Genomic DNA, 23,771 nt, shown 5'->3' with positions numbered 1-23,771 from the left:
ACATCAGCAATTTGCTGTTGAGCATTTGCCAATGACTGGATGTTGTCATTTAGGGTACGGATAGCAGCCCTCTGCAGCCTCTGCCCTTCTCTGGTCTGCCGTTCAGCACGTGCCTGTGCCGCCATTACAGTCTGGAACATGCGTCTGGTGATACCAGCTGCTGCGCTCTGTCCTGCAGGTGCATGTCTGCCAGAGGTCCTCCTACGAGCAGCACCGGCCACATGCCTGTGTGGCACATCTGCAATCATTACACTGACACCATGGTGTGTAGACACACCTTCTGTAGCCACCACATGTTCCTGTTCCACGCTAACAGATGCTGACTGTCCTTCCTCTATGGCCACTGGTGATGCGGTATGTGTTGGCAGCAGAACTGTCTGCAGGGAAGAGGGGGACATAGCTGGGATGGCAACCATTGGCACAGATTCAGCCCCTGACAACCCTGCCTGTACCTCATACATATGTTCATCACTGCTAGTATCTGTGGGAACACTAACATCAGATGGACCGCAGGAGGGTAACGCACCTACATCACCTGTGAATGCAAAGAAAGACTCTAAATTACAATATACACAGACACACACGCACAGACACACACACACACAGACACACACACACAGACACACACACAGACACACCATGCATGTGATTTGACAGATGGCATGCAGCATGCCTGTGGTACAGCTGAGGGCATGCAGCTCAGACGTTAATAGTGTTAGTAAGCATACCTCCCTGGGGTGCACACTACAGCAAGCAGGTGTCATATCAGTAGCCATGCAGTTCACACAATCATGGTAGTAAGCATGCATCCCCGTGATACACCATGTGGACCAGAACAGGATAACAGTACACATGGCTGACGTGACCTTGACATGTACTCTGCTGACGTGTGCATTAACATGCATACATGTCTGACACAATGGTGTCCTGACACATGTACAGCATCGTAATGGGCATCACATTGCGGTGTTGTCTGTATGCCCTACAGATAGAATGCATGTTTAGCAAATGTGCATGAGCATGGAAGGGTAGTGTGAGCCATCTACATTGCTATACAGTGTGAAGTACAGACACTGTGCCATTGCATGGCATCATGAGGTATCTATATTGCTGTACAATGCATAATATGTACACATTGCATAGCCATAACTGCATGCATACCCATGACATAACTGTGGATTGTGACCCACGATGCTGAGGTGTATACACACCAAACCATGTTGTGTCAAGTGACAGGTCACTGTAGGACCTAGAGCTGACACCCCTGCACAACAACTACAGGGTCTTAGCTGCCTGGCAACCATGTCCACACATAGCGGACATGTCAATTCACCATTTCCCACATGACATTTATGTACCACACACACACACGAGGTGCACAGCTAACGATTATATCCTACAGCAGCAAGGGAAATGTACAGTATCTGTGGCCTGATGTGGTGTCAATGTCTGTGGAAGCTGTATAGGTGACTACTGTCATGCTATGACACAGTTGTGATGTTCAACTGATTTTATATGGTAGACTTCAGTGACACCTCCACTAGCTGTGCACAGGCTGTTAGGATGTCCAGTATACCACATCAACTGTATAATCAGTCAACTAAGGCTATACGTGGACCATGTGTGGACAATGTACAACAGGGTGTATACACATCACATCTACTGTGTGGCTATGTGTCTCTGGCCATCTCCCATGGCCATGTGTACACATGTGTTGGCCAAATGTGTGTGATGGCCATCTATCTCACATGTCTGTGTTGTCCCATATGACATACACCCATAGATGTCAGATATGTCACCATCCACAGGGCTATGCAGACAACGGGTTGTATGTTTGATATGTGGGGTATGGGTCATGGGATAGTGTGACAATATTGCAGCCAGAACACTACATGTCTGGGGCATGTCAGATGGCACATCACAATGTGTGCCCCTAATGCAGGGGCATACAACACAATGGTGACACCTGTGGGCTGCCAATATCACAGCTCACTGTGTGGTACTGTTTGCGTACCACACATGTTGTTCCAATGCATACTACATATGCCTCCATTGTAGAACACCCCCACCATTGTATGCATAGCTGACCACACATGTAGCAATGACAAATACTGTGGTTTCAAGTTGGTGTATCATTTCATTTGTATATATTGCACATGGGTGGCCTGTGTGAATGATGGGTGCTGCGACCTGTATATCATGACTGGAACGAACATCAAGTGTGCAAGTGTTAACTGGCCACATGGCAAATAGATCTATGCTTTAACATGCCTGATACTGATGACAGTCTCACCTGCAATGGACTCATGTCTGTGCAGCACGCCAGAGGTACCTGTATAGGGGTGACACAGCAGTATGAACATTATCCATGACTGTATGACAGCCACAGGGTGCACTGTGCATGTTAACACATTCGCCTGTATAATAGCATATTGTATGCACATGTGTGCATACACAGGGTAGCATACTGTAGTATGCAGCATGTGTGTCCACATACCTTGCATATGTTGTTACTTTACATAATGTACAGTGACACATGCAACTAAATGGGATATAATAGCCATATGTGCAGTACTGACTTACCAGGCAACTCCAGGCTCATTGGTTGGGAGACACCCACCTCCACGATGGCAGCTAGTGTTTGTGGATGCTGTTCTGAGGGTGTCCCCAGACTGGCCAGTAGCTCCTTGGTGTGTGTGAGTGGGAGCTGGGTTGGTGGCCCACCACCTGTTCCACCTTGTTCTCTGGCAATTGCAGTGGCACGCTGTTTTGCATGTCATATCAAGTCCGTGCAGTGTCTGCGCACTTGCTGGTAGGTGTGGTTATGGCCACCCACATCGTTCACCCTCCTGCGAAGATCCTGCCACAGGTCATCCTGCTGCTGGGCATGCTGTGGCACATGGCTGAACAACACCTCGTAGTTCTCATGGAGGTACGGGATGAGGACATCATCCTCCTGGCGGCTGTATGCTGGAAGGCATGTACGAGGCATTATCTGTAAGACATAATGATGGTGACAGGTCAGTTTCAGAGATGTACAGAGATACTGCTGCACATACATTTCTATGACATCTAGTACATCTACACAGTTATCTTTGCAAATCATCACGACACGGACACGACTGACGTGTTTGTGTCACACACATGTAACACCCGTTGTGCATTGGATATCATCACCATATATCTGTGTCACCTCATTACAGTGTTCATACTCCATGTGAATGCTGTCTTGATGTGGGCATGTCTATTTGCCTGCACTGGTGTTCTTACCTATCTGCACATGCCTGGATGTGTCCACGGTAATGTTGTTGACCTTGATGCTGTGTATATGTCACATATCAACACAGACACAGCCTTAATGGACTTGAGCAGTGACAATGCACACATACGCACGGAAACCTGTACATGCATGTGTTTTGCCATATACATCTACACAGCACTGTACAGCTGTTCAACATCCTTCCACGGATCGCCTGTGTGATGTGATAGACATGGGACAATGGCTAGTTGGACGTCATTCACAGGGATGGTTATGAACCATAGCATGTACGGGCAAGGTTTCCTAGCTGTAACAGACAGCCATTCTGCCACCGCAAGGTGCATCAGTGCCACATTACTGATCCAGACAGTTGATACTACATCTACCATGTGGCCATCACACCATGTATGACTGGGATGACATGTGCAGCTTTGATGGACAGGGTTGCATGGTTTGGTGGGAGTATGTCACAGGAATCTGTCCAGCATGTGGTGATCCTAGTATTAGGATGATGGATGTCCATGACGTATGTCTTACAGATCATGATATGGACATGTAGCATGTCCATCATCATGGTGTAGCAGATGTCTTTATGCAAGGTAGACAGCATGCTGCATAGTGGAGGTGAGGATTGTGAAGGCTGGTATCGCCCATCCACGCATGGCCATTACCCCTTAAAGGTGATATGTGATCCAATATTGGTCACCCCATTGCTGTATATGCCTGTCCAATTATCTCCGTGCTCATGGATGGCACCCTGTCATGACATGGGTACCTCGTATGACTACCTAAGGGGCCTGGAGACATCACCAAGTCAAGGAGGTGTACTGCACAGCACCATCCCTTACACAGTGTCCATAATGATGACCACAGCCTAGGTGGTAGTTAATGAGTACAGGGATGTTCACCTAGCGGTGACACTGCTGATATCATCCATCAGAATGTGCACATATGTCACACACCTCACCCACACAGCCCATTCCGTATGTTGTTCACAACACTGACACAGCTATTCCTCATAGGTCATGGCCATTTACATCCTTACATACACAGATGCCCAACATTTGTCTGTGTGGTATGGGCTACAATGAGGGTGGAGTACAACACATTAACCCTGTTCTACTGTAGCTGGCACTGGTGTGATATGCGCATGTCACTCTGGCACCTTTTGTAGTTGTGAGTCTGTCAACAGGCCACTGGTAGAACACTCCTGTGACATACAAAGGTATTTGTAATCAAACATCCGTACTGTCTCGTACATCTGTACTGCTAACATCTACAGTGATAATGGTTCATGGATATGCACACCATACTCAGCAGGGTTATAGTGCGATGCCACACATTATGACTGTCATCACCACTTGTGGGTTGATATTATCCAACACCCTTTCTGTATTGTATGGTCATGCTAGGCACTTGTTCAGAACTTGTGAGCATGCCATGAGCTACTGATTAACATAGCACCCATTCCACACCATTTCCCACAGGTACACTGGCTGTCCTTAGATTTCCAGCTTGATTATGGTACAACAGCTGTTGTACACACGTAACTCACATATCCTGTGAGACATGGTTGTATATACAGGCATGTCCAACTGTCACGTACCAGTGATATTGCCTGTCTATAAGATGGATATGTTGTACATGTGGCAATAGAGCAATTGTCCCATGTACACATTCAATGCTTACCTCCCAACATACAACACTACAGCCTGTGGGGGATGCACTTATGCAGCCCTGCTGGGGATAATGCTGTCACCAACCCTGACTGCACCTGACAGTCATGTGGGGATGTGTAACATTCGCAACACACCCCACTCATCACATAGTCTCACATGATCTCCACCACAGGCCACACATATGAGGACAACATGTGCAGTACCTCTCCATACTCTGTGTAGGTACCAGAGGCAGTCCCCATCATGGAACACAACATCACCAACTTATAGCCCACAGACTCATGTGTGCCCATCACATACAGCCAATAGGGTGTTACAACATACACAACACATCAGTCACAGGTGACTCTGTAGGTGGTCACACTGCAGTTCCACACAGCAGGCTACACAAGGCGATAGTTGCTTACATCTTGCTGTTGGGTAACTGGTTCTGCAACATAACCTATGCACCCATGCCACACCTCACCAGGTATGATGTGACTTGTCATTCTCCATGTTAGTGTGACTGCCCTGAGATGCCACTTCACAGACTACGTGTGCAGGGACATGCAATAGCTCACCAGTCTTGTAGCTCTGAAGGTGTGGGCCAAGCCCTGGGGAGCATTATGCATTCATCCAGACCTGATACCACTGTACAATGACTGACTGTGTCACTTCAACAGTTGCCTATGCTTCTGCTGTCATTCCACAGGCATCTGGTATCTGTCCGCTTTGACTGACCTGGTCAAATACAATGCTTTGGCACAGATGACCTGCACCTATCAGCCCTGGGAGTACAGCTCACATGTAAGGCTCTTGCTGCTTCTATACTGCCTGTCTTGCACAGTTTCCAATAACAGTCACCGGCAGAGTGGGAACTGGCAAGCAAGACATGGGGTCATGTGACACTATGCTTGCATCTTCCTCTGTGATGCACGAAGGCAAGGCACACCTTATAATGCACCACTCCAATATCTCTGCAGTGACTGGGACCTGCCTCTAGGCTCTGCAGAGCACACCTGCAATGAAAGGTTATAGACAGACCATACCTTTCAGGCACATACCTGGACCTGCACACCCACAGCTGAGGTGTTCCCACATCCCACTATGTTGTACACACATCCTGGCCAGTTACTTAGCACAATGCATCAGAGGTGCTCCATGTGCAACTAACTGTGTCCGGAACTGCTATACACATTGTAACAAGTTACAGATTCCACTAAATACCCCACAGTTACCAGACCTCATTTGTTGGTGTACTGGACAGTAGGGCTCAGACAGCTACTACTGATGTGTGACTGACACTAACCCACACTTAACTGGGATAGCCACTCATGTACCGACACATCCATGAGTCATAACCTCCACTCGGCTGGATAAACCCATGTACACCACCTCCAAGACCAACATTAACCTTGACTTGTGACTGGTGTTCCACTCCTGGGGCCATCCCCTCATTGGTGGATTCCAAACATATGCTAATCAACCTTGTTAGACACATCCCGGCACCACACCCTTCACGGCATACACAGTACATGAGTACTACAACACCTACTACAGACGTCTTATGACAGCGGTTGTTAATGTCATGACACCTGTGCAGATGGACAATGCACATACAAATGCTGCAACATACCCCAGTGCACTTCAGTAGCACATACACAACTTCATGGATCATGCTATGCCACACAGAGCCATGATGGTACACACTAGATAACAGATGCCACTCTGGTGGTCAAGTTCCATGGACATAATGTACAACAACAGGTGGAGGCTGTTGCACAGTGGTGTACAATCCCATGGGTGGGGTAGCTCACTGGTCAGCCTCGGCAGGGCCATGGGATCCCTCATCACATACTCCATGACTAGCTACGTAAACATTACTGCAACACATTCCGGGGTGTACCTCAAGGCATTATGGTGGTATGTCAGTAGTCAATGACAATACCCACATCTGCTCTCACATACAACAGTCACTCAGGAACATTACAGACCCAGGTGATGTTGACAACATGCTGGCGGATGGATTCAATGCTAACATTACACCCTCTCATTCACTACAGGGCCACAATCCATGCAGGAACATTGCGGTGTCCCTGCGGTCACACCTACACAGTACTAACCTGCACTCTATATGTCCTGGGACACTGGCCCCATGTCACCTTCCAAAGTCCCAGGCTGTGATGTCCACAAACCTCTGAATGACATGTCTCACCACTAGGCCACCATATGCAGTAATAGCCTTGTATCAGACATTGTGGCCCCTGAATGGCACACAGCAACATTTATCACACTCCACACAGGTGGCATCACAATGCACGAGTGGGACTATAGTCCTACACACCTGACTGGACTGTTCTGCATGGCTCTGGGGCACATCATCAAGGACGTCATTCACAGAGACATTGTTGGGCTCCGGTCCTTTGATGCCACCCGGGTTGGACTTGTTAGGGCCAGAGCATGGCCCCTACACCTGGTGGACTACTTTCATACAGTTACCAGGGTAGTTGATGATGGTACTAGAGTCCACACATCCTACATTGTCCTCTCATTGCCTTTCAGCACCGTTCTCCATTCTGGTATTGACAACATACACATCCACCTGCACATCGTACCCTATGTCTCAGGATGTTATGCAACGTGGCTCATGGACAGGACACACAATGAGGGTAGCATACCATAGTACCTACTGCATTTCAGTTACATTTGGCATACCACAGTCCTCAGTCATAGGGGCCCTCATGTTCAGTATATGCTTCCCTGAGGTACAGGCTAGCACAGAGGGACTTTCCCTGCCTAGCTTTACAACCCCCTGCATACAAAGCACCATGATTGATCCACCAGCTGATACTGACTCCATCCATATGGGTGTCACTGTGACAGATACCTGATATGAATATCATGGCCTCAAGCTGCATGACACAAGGTCCATGGACATCACCTTTGCATTACACCATTCACCCACTATCACATAGGTGGTAGTCCCCTACATACATGTCACATTGTACATGTTTGTAGTACACACGTATGTCACACCCACTCCTGTGATTACTGTATTGCCACTGTGGTGTGGATATCCTTCTACATGGCCACACTTATCTGTACTGGGTGTGTAGCTGGTACATAGGCCCATGTCCACAACAATATTAATGGATATACTCCACATACGTGACATACGCAAATGCCACTGTGAGCACCTCTGAACTCAAGACTTCTACACACATTCAAGGGTACACCACCCCATTTAAGTTGTACCTTACACAACAGCTACAGCTTTACATACCACAACATTAACACGCCATGACGTTTATTGAGCTCTGACAGCTAAGGTATGTGGCTGAACTACGGACACCACATCTGTACACATTTGCATACTACATACTCAGGGGTGACCTCTGCTGAACAGACAGGGCCCATGTCCACAACAATATTAATGGATATACTCCACATACGTGACATACGCAAATGCCACTGTGAGCAACATGCTCATGGATATGTGCACACACGCAACAATGAGTGGGATGTGCTTGAGGGTTACATTTCCAAACCGGACACTCACCATGCTTTGGAATATGACTCCTATGTACATCATGCAGGGACACTCAGTAGCACTGTTCATGTGATACCTCCCTTGGTGTTTGGGACACACATGTACGCCAGGGATCACTGCAGTGGCTGTACTGTGCAGAGGTGCAGGTAACACATGGCTCTGCTGATCACAGGACACTACCCTAGAGAGGTGACACTGGTGTGAACACTGTAGTTGTGCTTGCACATAGACTTGCCAGACTGCATAGTACCCCACTATGAACCTATGAAGCTATTACATGTTCTTTGTGCATGGTTACTTGCTAGCCCTTCCATTTAGATTAGCTATCATGCTATTACAATGTCCCATGCCTACAAGCCATATGTATCCTGTTATTGTACATGCCAATAGACGATACCTTTGGTATGCATGATATGCCTGTTATGCTGTGTAGAATATCTGACATATCTACCTACAATACTATACATTACACATATTTTACATAGTATCCCATAATGCAAAGCATACTTGCACAGCGGGACCACCTTAGACATGTCATTGTCATTATATGCCCATACACATGCCTACTGTGACAGTATATCAACATATACTATCCCCGGCTATGGCACGTACTTGTTGGACATACCCTACCACTGATGGCGGGTTGTATGTAATTGCTCTGTTTAAAGCCCTCATGTAGCATCCCTTGTGGTGTCTGTGATGTGTACCTTGTGGCCCACTGCTGGACGCACAGTTTCTACAAGCTTAAATATGCTCAGCAAGATATCACTACATAAATACCTTTTCCCACATTATGCAATGCGGACACTTTTAATTAATGCAAACCAGGCTATACATACAGTAAATAATTAATAAAAAACATGCTATACATAAACTTACATACCGAGTGTTCTACATACCTTGTTATCGTTATGGACTTTCGTCTCTATCTCTCTCACACTGCTTACATGGGTATTTTGTATGAGCATACAGTTTGAATGTCTGGCAAGTCTTCCTTATATACGTCGATACCTGTAACATGTGGTTTCCTGCCGCCTATTGGTGTTTCTGAGTGACTAATTACTTGCATATCAGCTGTGCAGCTACTCCATTCACCAATTACATGGCAACAGTGGGGTATAATTGACTTCTGCACTTGGGCATTGCCCATTTGCCCTACCTTCGGGGAGACGGCCTGTATTGTGTTTTGTTATGTGTAATTGCAACTGCTATGCATAGAGACAAGTAACCCTTGCACCTTGGTTGTGGTGTTCCATGCCTACCATTGTGTATTATGGTGTAAACCTGATTTGTATTACATTGCGATTTTATGACATTTTTATATATTTTCTTTATGTTCCAGTTTGCGCACACATGCCCTGCAGTTGTACTGTGCGTTACTGTGGACATGACATTACATGTTGTTTTTTAGGTGTTGTGCATCTTTTCTTATGCCATTGGCTGTGTATTTAGCCATTGGCATATGTTAACTTTGTAATACATGAGTCTGGTCCGCTTCCATAGCTCCGATGTTCTGTTTGGGAAAATGTAAACCGTGTTTTGGTTTACATTTCCGTGCTACGCTACACCTGCACCACTTCATGAATCACTATCTGCCTTCATTTGCATGGTGCGACACTGCGCATGGGGTGATTAGCATACCTATGCTGAGGGCTGCGCAGTTCTGGTGTACGCCGGTAGTGCACGTGGTATTGGTTCGTACCTGAATCGCTCGACGGCCATATTTGGCATTATTCCGCCTACGCTACACCTGCGCCTGGCGCAAGCTTCATGAATCCCGGGGATGGTCTTTTTCTGTGTTTAAATATACGATTAAAAGCAGAATACAAGTAAAACAGTGTAAATAAAATAAACTGCAATATACAAAAGAGAAGAAGACAATGAAGCAATACAAAACACAAAATACAAGAAAGCAAAAACAAACTAACCTTTCCCTCAGGAATCTATGGCAGAATCTTAGTGAGCTTTTGCAGTAAAGCAACAAATGCATATACATGGACATGTATGCAGATCTGTTTATGCATGTCCTAAGATAAGGTATTCTCAGAATGACCATCTGTTCATATAAGCAAGATAAGGACAAACAAGACTTTCAGGAGTGATGCTAAATAAAGCATCACCTACTCTGTATATTCACTTAAGGGCTAGTAAATATCTATAGAGTATGTTAATGCCACACACAAAGCCATTGTGACATGTGACAACAAGACACAGCGATGGTACAAAATTCACATAAGCAAGGACCTGTCATGTTGCTGAACAAACATAAGACAGCAACAACTAATTGAGAAATAGGTGCAATGCATACACACAGATAACATGCAAAGAAAGAGAATGGACCCACACCAGTGTATGTTATGTGCTAAGTATGGGAATAATGTAGCTTATGAGTTGCTATCATCCCACCTAAGAATACACTGGAACAACACAAATAAAACAATTGTGTCTCACTTACATCATGGTAACTGCAACAGTAATATCTGTCACGTATAGTGCCAGAGTGTATTGGACATAATATTATGCTGCACTGTATGCAAGGGAGTACATACAAACATACACACACACACACACACACACACACACACACACACACACACACACACACACACACACACACACACATACACACACACACACACATAAGGAGTAACACCCCTGCACATATGGAGATGGAGCAATGTATTCAGTAATTACAGCATATCATGTACATCAAATTGATTATTGCATGTGTAATGTGGTAATGTGTGTCATACTGCAGCAGCAAAATAACATCAGATATGACATGATACATGCAGTGTACATTATGATGTATGTCAGAAAAGCATGGCAACAATATGCAATACCTGCACAATTATCCTTATATTAAATAGTTAGATAAAGGAAACACCATGGTTGCAGCATTACATAGTGTATCACACAGACAATACTTACGTTCCTTAGGGGCCATCCTGATCGGGTAGAACATCACAAAAGATCTCTCTAGGGATCTCTTGGAAGGACTTAAGCATGGTGTATGCCACATCTGGAAGAGGTTTCCCATCATGTCTGTCATGTACATCTGGAATACATCTGTCATCACCTCCTGATTCTCATCCTGAAAATTGTCTCCCTGGCATTGTGGTAGATGTCTTCTATGATGAACACTAGGAACAATGGCATGTGCAGGTCCTAGTCTGTTGTCATCATCATCGACTCCATATGGTCATTATCCAGGCCCTCAGAATCCAATTTGCATGGCAGTGGTCTGGTATATTGTCCTCCTTTGTGTACCATAGGAGAGCTGTCACAGGTCCCACATTCTGTCAAGGTTGAACACAGTAGTAAAACATCATATTTACATGCCGCTTATCCCCCAAAAGATAGAAATACATGACATGCTGTATGTAAACTGACACAGTCTACAGGCAGTAACATTTCTGTATGTCATTTTACAGTACTGTATGACTTTATGCTACTGTAGCACCATATGTGATGAAAGGCATTGATGCAATCCATAATGATGTACAAAATGGTGTTAAACATACATCACAGTCATGTGTAAAACAGGTATGTCATAAAACATAATTAGATGTGCACCTGCATAATATTAAAAATAGTATATGCTATGCCATTAATATGATCAAAATATATGAGCAGGACGTGTGATCTGTTTGCTCAAGGTATATCACAATATTGTACAGTTGTCATTAAAATTGAATTGTCAGATGATATGGCTCATAAGGTGTACTTATACTTTGTATAACAACAAAACTGTGATAACAGATGCATAGTCATGATCATGCAACATTCTCAATGTCCTATTATCCATACAGAAGGCTGCATGTGGACCACTATGCATTACATGGCATGCAATACACAGTTTATCAGAGAAGATGCTATTATTACTTATTCAATTCCAAACATACCAGCCATCAGTATGCATATAAAACACACATGTACAGCCAACAGACATATAAATCATGACACCTCAAGACAAGGATGCTGTGACACTGTAGCATACAACGGTGACATGTTTCATCATGCCAGAAGAGTAATGTGTCATGTTAACATCTCATGAATAAAATGTGTTTATTCTAAATCAATAGTAAGAAGAATATGCAGTGGTAAACTTAAAGGTATATGCAAATGAGATGAGCAATGTAACAGAGTTAATGGCTGACATCATAACATCACATAATTGGAATGGAATAGAAAATCTTAAAGTAACTAAATAACCACAACCACAGTGACAGCATGTGACATCTAAAATGTTGAGGTATCACACACACACACACACACACACACACACACACACACACACACACACACACACATTACTGTTCATCAAAAAATGTATCACTGTCATGACCTACTTTTTAATACTATACTTATATATGTGCCTGCAGAATTAAAACACTGTAATGATAATCCAATTATAATATAAAACAAGTCAGACATACCAGATAAACACAAGTGGCTTTGGGGGCAAAAATGATAGAAAACAACATGCAATTTTGTGTTAAACAAGCCATCACATGGCAGTTATACAAAATTGCAAGACATGTAAAACTCATTTACATGTCAAAAAATGTCTGCCAACAGACCTTCAGTAATAGAATAAGCAAATTACACGCAACATAACAGTCACTGAGCACTACCTAAACAATTTATATGTTAGCATTCTAGGTAAAAGCACTACGACAGTTACACAGATGTCTGCCATTTAGGTTGTGACAACAAAAATCACATAAAGCACTGTTATCAAACATACCCTGCTTATAACTCCAAGAACAATATTTAAATTAAATTTATACTGTTATTCACAATAAATCAATGATTATTGCACTTGCAGATGCATTATATGTAGTCGGACATTACTATTAGCATGCCTGGAGGTGCACCCAATAGACATTTAAATCTAATTTTTTAACTGTTATGAGTCTTTCTGGGGAAATAAATGTTGACAATTATAACACATACCTTTCTCCCTCTATTGCTTCTCCAGCCTCTGCATACACTCTATGCACAGAGAACAATTGCAAGTGTGGTCTTCATCACCTGCAAACAGGAAAACAGGCTGCATTACTGTCATGGAAGGATTATGTCTAGTCCATATATGACGATAACTGTGTACAATAACAAAGCAATGAGCATCATATGTTAGCTAGCCTTAACATGAAATTCAGCTTCACATTCAGTTATTGCCATGTCACTCTCAATACTGCACACACATATAAGGAGTACTGTATTTAAACTGGAGAACCTGAGATTTAAACCTACACCTCTCATGTATATTTGTACTATATCCCTAAACTCTACCTGACTAGCTAATCTGTTTTGGTTGTGATTGCATGGACTGATAGAAGTTAAAACCTCAGCTGTATGAATATGTAGGGAACAATTAAATACAATGTGAATTTGTGCTTCTAAATTACAAGATGATTAAAAGAAAAGTACAACTGCCACCATGTACTGCACATTTGAACCACAAAAGTCTTGGGTACATGCAAATGCATTGCTCACAGCAATGATAAACAGCTATAACACCAGAGTTCAATGTGCCATACTTTGCAGTAAAACATGTGAAGACTTGAAACACATAACTACACATTATAGGAATTACTGTTCATCAGTTGTATTTAATACATCAGTGTGTAAATTAGGTAAGAGAGCAGTCACTGTTAAGCAATAATGGATGATAACATAATATTGTGTCATTCACAATATACCGGTAACCTATGTATGTATTACCCAACATTTACACATACAGCTGTATTGACATAGGTGGGATATTTCCAGAAACTTTACAGATAACAGAAATATTCATAGTCATCAGCGACCTAAGCGCTATAGGCGTGAACTACATAAATACTAGATGTGTAGATACTTCTTCTTCGGCTTCTCATAACTTACCAAATAAGTATCTCCCATGTCTGTTGTTGAATAGGAAATACAGAACTGGCAAAATATCACCCAAAACAGTCTACACTGAGATTCAAACACACATATATCCATGAACCATTCACAATGGCCTATGCCTAATGTTTTGTGGTAATCAACAGCACACTTTCTTTAGTGTTGTAAAACTGTATGGAATAATGATGGAATATGCATATATCAGCCTTATACTAGGTGCCACCATACTGAGTTAAACTGTCATAGTGTGCAAAAATAAACATCAGAAGGTACTTTTCAAAATGAGCAAGCCAGTAATGGCATTAGTGGATGACTGTGTAATTAAATAACATGCATCTACACATACAGTGGTAAATCTACAGCCATAAGACAGAATAAGGTTTACAGATCCACACATCTTGTAATTGCATTTTATTTTACAAACAACATATTTCAGCCATGTTGACCTACATGGCTTTTGCATTCATAAAAGTGATTACAACAGAAGTGGATATTACATATTGTTGTCCTTCTATAATGTACAGCTTACTAATATATGTATTACTCAGAGTACACATATATAGACGTACTGTGGGATGTTTCTAGAAACTTTTCAGATAATGGAGAAATGCATAGTCATCTGAGGCCTAAGAGCTATAAGTGTTACTGCACCACATGCATGCTGGATGTGGTAAAAGCTGTACTGCATAACTTACCAACCAATTATAGATCTCCCAAATCTGTTATGGAATAAGAAATAAAGAACTGGCAAGATAACATCCAAAATTGTGCACACTGAGATTCAAAGCCACACATATGCGTGAGACATTTCTAGTAGCCTCTTGCTTGACACTCTAAGTTAATGGCAATACCCCTCCTGTAATGATGTAAAACTGAATGGAATGATGGTGGAATAGGCATTTGTCCACTTTACAATATAGTATGTGTCAGCAACTGTGTTTGATTGTCTTATACTTTTATTTTGTTTTACAGACTCCAACATATTTCAGCCATGTTGATCTGCAGTGGTCTTACATTCATGAACATGATTAGAACAAACATGGATATCATGACAATGTATTTTCTATATTGTAGAGCTTAGTAATGTATGTATTACTCAGGATTCACACATACAGATGTATATTGTGTGATGTTTCTAGAAGCATTACGGATAATGAAGAAATGAGTAGTGATCTGCTGCCCAAGTGCTATAGGCGTCAAGTCAACCACAGCCTTGTGAGATGTGTAAAAAGCTGTATTGTATATGTTTTCAGACAGCCATAGGTCTTCCACATGTTATGTTCAATCTTATGTACATAACTGCCACTATTTACAAAACAGCCCACAACAGGATGTGAACCTACACGTAGGATATCAGCAGTTATTTTGCATCATTACTTAACCATTTGAATAGCTCATTACTGCTTCTAAAAGGGAAATATATGCAGTATTAGTAACAGTTATTTTGCATCATTACTTAACCATTTGAATAGCTCATTACTGCTTCTAAAAGGGAAATATATGCAGTATTAGTAACAGTTACATGTTTGAAGCCCATATGAATGTGCAGTCATAAACAAAATTCATTCAGGATGTTTGCACTGTCCCAGTATAGCTGCGGAAAACCTCAGAATGAGTTGAAAATGAGTTGAAACTCTAATGTTAACCACATTTGCATTACTATTATCACTACAAATATCCATAAAATGCAATTGAAACAGTCTCAGAAACAGATATGCTTACCAGATGCATTTATTATAATGTAGGTGTTAAGATGTGGATTATGCAACTTACTGTAGGCATCTGTTGGCTGGTGTTGGACCTCTGCATCCCTCTGATGCAGGCCATCATAGCAGTGACTATCTACACGACAGTATGGTAGATCCCAGTCCATCTGGGATGCATCCTCATAATCCAGTTCCACATGTCAATCATTGCAAAGTTCCTTGGGTGTGCTGTCATCCTCTGCTCATGTCCAGCATAGACAGTGAGCATCTGGGTGGTCTCCTCCTCCTCCTCAGTCTAGTTTGGTGCCCACACTGTAAAGCCTCCTTTCAACTGACATTCTCATTAACAGTGGTACAAAAACACTTGAAAAAAATCCTAACTGTGGTCCTCCTCACTTCAAAGATATCAATGGTATGACCAGTAATTTGTCAATATCACAACTTAAAGTTGGCAAATATATATATATATATATATATATATATATATATATATATATATATATATATATATATATATGGTAGCAGACTATTGGAGGGCACTGAGTACGTGTTACAGATGTTCCCTGTGACATTCATCCTCTGGGCCACCAGTAATCAAATAGTCCCAATCCTCACCATGGACACCAGTGAGGGACATTCACTTGGAACAAAAAAAGATAAACACAGTATTTCAAGATGCAGCTCTATGCACCAATCACAATTTCCCTTAAGAACACAGGGAACACACTCAGCCCTGGGGCTGGGTTTCTTTCTTTCTTCAGGCCCCAAATAAGAATCCTACTGACACCTATAGAGTTGGGTCTTCAGCCGAGTGTTCCAAGTCAAGTGCTCACACTCTCTGTGAAACCAGTGCTCTCTGTACTTGCTCCAAGTAGCTGACACACATAATATAATGTCCCTATGCTTCTTCTCTCACCAGCAGCAAAACAGAAGCATTGATCCCAAGATACTACTGACAGGCAGAATGTAGACTCTCCAAAAATTGGTAGTCTTGGACTAGATGTTGCAGAGTATAAAGGTATGTAAGAGATGCATTGTGCACTAAGCAGTTAGATATAAAAGAGAGGGTAACTTAAGCTTTACCTATCTTTACCTATACAGCAAGGCTTTCAGGAGTGGCCACAGTGTCACCAAATAAATATAAGTACTCTCAAAGGTTAAACTATTCTCTCAAAGACTAGCCACAATGAAAAGTTTAATATTTTTAATAAATAATAACAGAACATGAAAATACTAAATATCTATTTATTGAAGAGTGCTAATGAGGAGCTTTGTTTGATTATAGATAGGTAGTTTATTCCAGAGTATGGGAAGTCTCTGGGACAGGAATCTATCCCTCCAGCATGTTCTGTTTATTGTGGTGACAAGGTTTAGGTCCCTAGAGCATGTAGCACACACACAGACACACACACACACACACACACACACACACACACACACACACACACACACTCTTTGAAATTTTATTTTCATACACACACATACCTGAGAAAGGCTGGGACAGATCTACCAGCTATGCCCCCCTCTGCCTAGACTATAAGGTAGATTCACTGTCACCATCCAGCTACTTTAAGGTTCTTACAAGGGTATCCAATTACACTGAGTGAAATTAATACTAATACGAATGGTAGTGTCTGACCAGTGCAGCAAGGCTTTCAGGAGTGACCACAGTGTCACCAAATAAATATAAGTACTCTCAAAGGTTAAAATATTCTCTAAAAGACTAGCCACAATGAAAAGTTTAATATTTTTAATAAATAATAACAGAACATGAAAATACTAAATATCTATTTAGAATAAACACCAGAGTTTCAATCACAGGAAATATTAAAAATGACAGAGATGGAAAGATTCACACAGATACAGAAAAAAACAGTACTTAACTAATCTCACTATATTTTCCTGATGGATCTAAATAATTATTATTCCCTGTTACTTACTAAAGCAAGGAAAGATGAAGTGGGTGAGTGATTCTTCTTTGTCAGTTTCAAAAACAGACTGCACCGAGACTTCTGTCTCATCTAGTATTAAAACATAATTTCAGTGCTAAATTACAGAATAGCATCACATACATCTAGTCATCTGACTCTGGTTCCCACACTACTTTACTAGAAACTGAACCAGACTCTAGCACATAAGTGTTACCATACACACACGTAAAGCTTTGCTAAGATGTGTTATAGCATCTGGAAGCTATAAAACCATGTCATAATATCCACCCTTCCAGGATACCAGTTAGTTCACCCCTGAGAACAATACAATAGGATTCCTAGTCGTGATTTTCATGGACATTTTGTCTCTGGCTGCAATCAGAATTGTAAGATACAATCTTTATGGTCTAAACCAGGTAATTTAATTTCAGACTATTTTTTTAGAACTAGCTGTACTGAGATTAAACTCTTCTCTTCCAGTATCCTCTGTTACAATATACTTATTTCAACAGTTACAATACAGTCTGATATGCAGGTGTATTTCTTTTCTGTCCAGCAGGACCCACTGTTGGTACATTTTTAACACTAGCAGCTTTACAAATACATTTTCAACACAAACACCTATACAGATCAGTTTGATATACAAATGACATATCATTCTTTACAAAACTGCAGCTAGCTATGCTGGCATATGTTAAACATCCACTGCCCTACTTCTCCTGGTATAGCTGGCAATACTTCACATCATCGCATTCACATTTAATGATACTTATTGAGTAGTTGCACTGAGCACCTACACTTATGCTGAGATATTGGTTAATGCGCCATATTTCAAGACTTTATGAGGATGTTTGCAAATGGGGTTCCAAAATATTGAATGTTAATGAATCATATTAATTATGTATGCTGCAAATGGAAGTTAAACGCTGTGTACCCATAGCTAAACTCACTCTTTTAATTTCTCCAAGTCTTTTGAGTTTCTAATATCATGACAGGAATGGACCTCATTCCTAAGTCAAAGTATGATTACAGTTCATGAAATTAGTATTGTTTCAATCTTTGTGTTAGTCAGGAGTGTTCTTCACAGCACTTGCAATGTGCCTAGCAATGACTCCTTCTGCAATACATGTATCGGTAACATACCTAAATATGATTATAAATTCTTTTTTAGAAGACCTGTTGCAACTACTACTATTGGAACTTTCTGGGTATCCTTCATCCACATTGCCCTTATTTCTGCCTGCAAATCCTGGTATTTTATGAGTTTGTGTCTCTCTGTATGTATGACACTATAGTTATTGGGTGTTGTAATTTCAATGATCAATACTACTTTTGTCTTCTCTTCACGGACTTCTATATCTCATTTTCTCATATTTATTTTTTGAACTGATGGTAATGGGTGATCCCATGTGATATAACTTCATCATTTTCTATAATGCTTTGTGATTCATGTGGAGCCAGTGTTTTTCAGTTACTTCAGCATTATAATGTTTGCACAATCCTCAATGCAACAGTCGTGCCACATTATTATGCCTTTCAGTATACAGTCCTTCTGAGGGCGGCCACGGTGGTGCAGTGGTTAGCATTGTCACCTCACAGCAAGAGGTTCTCTGGTTCGATTCTTGGCTGGGGTGCCTTCTGTGCGGAGTCTGCATGTCCTCCCTGTGGTCGCGTGGGTTTCCTCCGGGTGCTCCGGTTTCCTCCCACATCCCAAAGACATGCTGCGGGTGGATTGGACACTCTAAATTGGCCCTAGGTGTGCATGTGAGTGTGCCTTCTGTGGAAGGTTGGGCGCCGGGCTGGCAACTCGACACCGTAAAACTCCACTGCCAATTACTGTGCGGACAAGGTGATCCGCTGTGGCGACCCCTAACCGGGAAAAAGCCGAAAGAAGAAGAAGAAGTATACAGTCCTTCTGCCATTAGTATATTACAACCAGCAGCAAGATGTGCGACTGTTTTCAATTCTGTTTTACAAAACATACATTTGTCTGTTTTTCCCACATGTTCAATGGACTTTGTAAACTAACTTGTATGTAGTCCACTACCTTGGGCTGCAGTATTAACATCTCATCTTTTGGTTTAAATTCACCTTTTGTTAACCATTCCTGTGTTCGATCCTGATCAACATGAGGTTGTTACAAGAGTTTTCTATACTTGCAACTATATTTATGCATTTTTCCACATTTTTTTGTCTTTTCATCTGATACTTCACCTTATATTCTTTCTTTTGCTTTTTGGCAATTCAGTTGCTGCCTGAGTTTTATCTACTTCTGGTTTGATTTCCATTCCCACTTGATGCCTATATGTTTCTGTTAAACTAAGCAGACTTATTCTCCTCAGGTTTTAAAACTTTCACTATGTTTGGGTGTTGTGAGGTCAGCAGATATGTATACAGTCCTACAATTGCAGATATATACATGTAATCATTTTCAAGGAGGCCTATAACTCCTTCAGAATGGGGAATATGTCATCTTAGTATTCACTGATTTTTATAAATCGTTTGATAAGCATGAAGCATACTTCTTGTTTTCCTGACCAACCTAGCCAACACATCCGGGCCCAGTCAATCACTCCAAAGCTGTATGTTATGACAGGAAGAGCAAATTGGTTTATAGCTTGGACTTTGTTCACAAGATGTCAATTCTGTTTTCAGTATTAATTTAAGTCTTCCAAAATATTCCTTACTAAGTTTTATTCACATTTGTTCATGTTTTATTGTTGATCATTCATCAATTCCCAAATATTTATACACTCCCTCTTGCTCAAGTTCTTTTATATCACATTCCTGTCCCAGACTGATGGTGTTTCAGCTTTCCTGCTTTAAGGGTTGCTTTTGCACATTACCAAATGACATTCTTATATATCTGAAAATGTTTTGATCACTTACAGTTGTGCTTTCAGTTCCTTATCTGATGAACTATACAGTTTTAAATTGTCAACAAAAAGAAGATGAGAAGTCTTTACACATTGTTGCTTCCTGGGAGCAAAATTGTAGCCATGAGCTAGTCTGTTAAATAGACAGCTTAATGGGTTAAGGGCAAGTCAAAAGAGCAGTGGTGATAGAGTCACCCTGGAATATACCCTTTTGGATTTTTATCCTTGGAGTAATAATTTGTCCTTTATCATGGCTTAACTGCAAAGTGGACTGTCACTGTTTCATGGTCACTGTAATGTGATCGATCAGAGTAGGGTATATCTTACATATTTTAAGCACTCTTTTATCCATGAATGTGGGATACTGTCAAATGCATTGTTGTAGGCTACCCATGCCATATTTAGATTCTTCCCCTTTTCACAGTTCTCCATTATGACTTTATTTAACAACAAATGATCCTTTTTTCCTTATGACTTTCTTTTATTACCCTTTTGTTCTATTGCCTTGATGAGTTTTCTTCTAAATGACTATAAACTCTGTCGGCATCAATTCTCGTGTATATTTTATAAGTTGTTGGAAGGCAAGTTATTGGTCTGTAGTTTTAGGATAGCTTGCAGGTTTGCTGTTAAGTAGGAGCATTGTTAACCAGGTTGGTGTCTGTTTGGGGTGTGCATACAAATAGTTCTTACTCATGGCTAAATCTTCATGTAAAGATGTTAATATTTTTAGCCAGAAGTTACATACTGCATTGTACCTGGGGTTGTTAGGTACTACATCTGGACCTGGGGTTTTCCAATTAGGAACTTTTCTTAGCTTTGTTTCAATCTCTCTGGCTATTACTTCATCCCATTTCATATCCTGTACATTTGAACTTCTTATTCTTTCTTTTACTTCTTCTATCCATTTAGCATCTTTGTTATGCGCCACAGGAACTTCATAGATATTTCTCCAAAATGTATCTGTTTATTCTTTTTTGGTGGTGTTTCAATTCCTTTTGCCTTGTTTCCCAATTCTCCCAGTGTTTTTTGGTCATCAATAAATTGCTTATTTTGTACTTTCCCTTTATATTTATTTGCATATCTTCTAAGTTTTTCTGCCTGTGCTGAAATTTTTAGTTTATTATTTGCGATAGCACACGATAGATCCCGATCTGTTCTGATACTGTGCATTGCTTTTATCACATCTGTCTTTCTGAGTATTTTTGTTGATATGTTCCCTCTTCTATACTCTTCTAACAGTGACACTTTTTGTCTTAATTGCGTTATAGTCTTCTCTATCCGATACTTCCATGATGGCATTTGATTTCTCCCCTTCTTTTCCCTTACTGCCCTGTGTTTTTGTGGTAAGACTTTATTTGTTATTAATTTAGTCACACAGTAATATATCCTATTTACTTCTATTATATGGCACAAATCTCTGTGGACAGTCCTAATTACTGTGTCCATTTGCTTTATCAAACTTCTAACCTTTTGGATTTTATTGACTTTCTGTAGTCTGTTTCGTTCGTTGATCTTAATATGTCTGTCCATCTCTATTAAAAAAAGCAACTCTTCTCTTAGATAATTTTCTTCTAAACTGAGGGCATATTTTTTGTTCTCCATTTCCTGTGGAGAATCTACAGAAAGTTCCAGAGCATCTTCCTGCGCCACATTCTCTTCAGTTCCATCTTGTGTCACCCGTTGCTGTTTAATATGGGAACTCACTGGATTATCACTCCACAACACTGACTGTGTCAGAGTTGCCACAGTTTCCTGTTCCTTCCCTTGCTGTGCAACTCCAACTGAAGTTTTGTACTCGTTTTCTGTGGAAGGCTACATAGTATCTTCTTATGGTAACTGATCCGATGTTTCCTGCTCCACTAGTTTCTCCTTAATTTGGGGCTCCATTACTCTATCCAGCTGTGATGTTATCATAATTAGATTTTCTACACTAAATTTGCAGGTAATCCATAACTTCAGTTTCTATTTCTTTAACTTCTCCATTACTAATCCTCTTTTCTGCTTTTCCTCTTTGTTTTCTTATTTTTTGTATTATAAAATGTTCCATATCCAGGTGCCTTTGCCTGTATTTCTCTTAAAAAAATCTTTGGTGCTACTCTTTTTGTATTGGTTAGTTTGCTTTCTCCTTTGTATAAATATTGCACCATACTAAATCTCTTTCTCTTTCCATTGTCCATATTTTTACTTCTGTTTCTCCATTATTTTTTGTATTGTGAAATGTTCCATATCTGGATGTCTTTGCCTGTATTTCCTCATTGAATATCTTTGGGGCTGCTTTTTTGTATTGATGAATATGGCTTTTACCTTTACATAACTATTGCACCATGTCAGATCTCTCTTTCTTTTCCATGTCCATATTTCTTTTTTATAACTTTCAAAAATCTCTTGATTTTGTTCTTTATATTTTTTCTCTTGCTCAGTCACTTGTTTTTCCAAATGGCCCAAGGTTTCTTGGTCTATATACTGTTTTTCATAAATCTGTTTTATTAATGAACACAAATTTTTATTTGAAGCTTCTGACCGTTTTTCTTGTGCAAGCATTTTTCTTTCCTCTAATTTCTCTCTTAATCTTTTTGTGACTCTACTGTCTGGAAATTCTGGGCTTCTTGCATAATAGTAACAATGCATAATTTCTTTCTTATCCTCAACAGTCCACTCTATTGTCTTTATGGTTCTTTTCTGGCCTATCATTTTTTGTGATTTTTGTGGACTTCCTTCTACAACAGGGGGGCTATCCTCCCCCTGGGCCTGGCCTGGCCCCATTGTAAGAATGTTTCCATGTCTTGAGGATTCTACACTGTCATTTTTTCCATTCCTGGCACCAGTTCTCCTAACAGGATTGAGCACTTTTTTATTCTGGGTCTTGAGCAACCAGCTATCTTTTTTAATTTTTTAA

The sequence above is a fragment of the Protopterus annectens genome, chromosome 4.part0 (genome assembly GCF_019279795.1).
Source record: "Protopterus annectens isolate FY-2018-M chromosome 4.part0, PAN1.0, whole genome shotgun sequence".
NCBI classification, from domain to species: domain Eukaryota; kingdom Metazoa; phylum Chordata; order Ceratodontiformes; family Protopteridae; genus Protopterus; species Protopterus annectens.
This window is presented reverse-complemented; position numbering follows the sequence as displayed.